The sequence below is a fragment of the Sorex araneus genome, chromosome X, assembly GCF_027595985.1.
Source record: "Sorex araneus isolate mSorAra2 chromosome X, mSorAra2.pri, whole genome shotgun sequence".
Taxonomy (NCBI): domain Eukaryota; kingdom Metazoa; phylum Chordata; class Mammalia; order Eulipotyphla; family Soricidae; genus Sorex; species Sorex araneus.
The window spans coordinates 219,216,055-219,218,432 of record NC_073313.1 but is presented as its reverse complement, the minus strand read 5'-3'; the positions used below and the strand labels follow the sequence as shown (position 1 = coordinate 219,218,432).

At 35.9% G+C, this 2,378-nt stretch overlaps 1 pseudogene; it reads right to left on the bottom strand.

Moving 5' to 3' along the window:
• Nucleotides 1-1,874: 1,874 nt before the first annotated feature.
• Nucleotides 1,875-2,125, bottom strand: LOC129400144 (cytochrome c oxidase subunit 7A2, mitochondrial-like; annotated as a pseudogene).
• Nucleotides 2,126-2,378: the final 253 nt, after the last annotated feature.

Genomic DNA, 2,378 nt, shown 5'->3' with positions numbered 1-2,378 from the left:
AATGATAAATAATTGTTAAGAATTAAAGAAAAATTTGGTTTTTTAAATTGAAAATAATTGCAGTTTCAAACATGGCTAAGCTAACTGTAAGAAAAATACTTTGAAATTGAAATATCTAGAAGAATAGTTCCTATTTTTGACCCATTTAATTTAATTGATTAATTTATTTTTTGCTTTTTGGGTCACACTCAGTGATACACAGGGGTTTCTCCCAACTTTGCACTCAGAAATTACTCTTGGCGGTTCTCGGGGGACCATATGGGAGGCTGGGAATCGAACCTGAGTCAGCCACATGCAAGGCAAACGCCCTACCTGCTGTGCTATCACTCCAGTCCTCCATTTTATTTTTTGCAAAAAGGCTATTGCATATTTGAAGCTGAGTTGTTTTATTAACATGCTTACAGTCAGTAGAATTTTTATCGTCTTATAGTTTCTTTCTATTTCATATCTTCTCTGTCCTATTTAATCCAAGTTAGGAATATCTCCATTAAAATAATTTTTTCAAGAATTTTGAGAGAATTACTTAACAATTCTTCCCCTTGACATTTTTTTCTGAAGATATAAAAGCATTGATTAAAAAAGATGCACACCAATCTCTTTTGTAGCATGATTGCCATGATGTAAAGCAACATGCCCAATGACACATTAGTGGCTAAAGGAATTGTAGTATACAGATGCAAGAGAATACTATTCAGCTCTCAAAAATGATTTAATTAACTTGGATGGTTCTAGAAAGTATCATCTTACATGAGAAAGATAACTAAGAAAAAGGCCAAATGTCAGATTACCTCATTCATATGAATATAAGAAAGGAAGGGAGGAAGGAAGGAAGGAAGGAAGGAAGGAAGGAAGGAAGGAAGGAAGGAAGGAAGGAAGGAAGGAAGGAAGGAAGGAAGGAAGGAAGGAAGGAAGGAAGGAAGGAAGGAAGGAAGGAAGGAAGAATGGCCAATAAAAACAAATCTTGAACACTGAGAACGAAGGTTGGCAAGAGAGGGAGGTGGAGCAAAGAGTTGGAAATTAGGATAGGGATAGAGAGCACATAAGGATTTGGGGCACTTTGGTATGGGTGAAGAACAATCTGGTAATTTTCTACAATAAAGACATGAACAATAATACCATTGTAAACTATGTCTTCAAGAATATAAATAATATTATTTATATAGTAACATATGTAAATAATAATATAAAAATGATATAATTATATAGTAATAAATAAATGAGAGATCTTTACTAAAATACAAATAACTGAGGGGTCTTTACTAAATTTTTCTTATATTTATTCCTTATTCATAAAAATCAAACTCATTATTTATAGATAATTTCTACTCTATTATTGCATCTTGATGAGATGATTAAGAGTCGGAATTCTTGGAAGTCTTTTGAGTTCAGTGAGGCATATCCCTCAGTACTGGAAAGAACCCTTTATATACAGAATAATATAATTTTTCTGGGATTCTAGCATATATAAATCAAGATGTGACACAGGACTGCAATGTCATCTTCTCTGTGTGATTTAGGTCTGCATTTTTTTTCTTATCAACAGTAAGAAAAGTCCAGGATTGTTTTTAGTTTACTGAGACAAAAAAAAAGGCAGAGAAAAACAAGCAAGAAACAGGTATTAAATATTTGTGTCTGCGAAAAATCTCAAAAAATAAAGGTTGTTTTGGGGTTGCAGAACACATTATTAGTTATTTAAAGCAAGCAGGAATGTAAATACATACTTTTCAATGTTTAATAGTTTTACAGTTAAAAATAAAAATGATGACTCAGATTTTGTCATTTCTTAGTATAAACTGGGAAAAATAATTGTTTTCTGAGTTTTGCGAATATTGTAAATTAATGTGGTAAAATTAAATCTTGTATACATGTAATAGTCAATCCTGCTTCCTGGGAAACGAAGCCATAACAGCTGATGTATGGCATATGCTGTTCTACCAACTGTAAGAATCGTAGTGGCTCTATACAGGAGGGCATCAGACACCGCACCCTTTAGATGCACTGGAATTCCATTATCCTACTGAAACAGCTTCTGTTTCTCAGGAACCTTATTTTCAAACTGTCTGCGGGAAGCAGTACTTATGGTCCTCTGGGTAATCTGATGAAGAGGCATCAGATTCCACAGCATCTTGACTCAGTGAACGGCCGCCAACCCCCAGCCCCTCCACCCTGAGCAGAGCCTCAACAGTTGAAGACCTCCAGAACCCAGTCACAGCCATGCTCAAGGCCACTCTCCACACGTTCGGATGAGCCTCATGCATGAAGGAACTGGCAGAGGAACCAGGTGTGTGAGACCAGGGAACAAAATCTTCAAGACTGCTCGGATTGGGACTGGGCCTCTTCCACCCAGACCCCCCATTTTCCAGTAGCTTGGCAGTCAT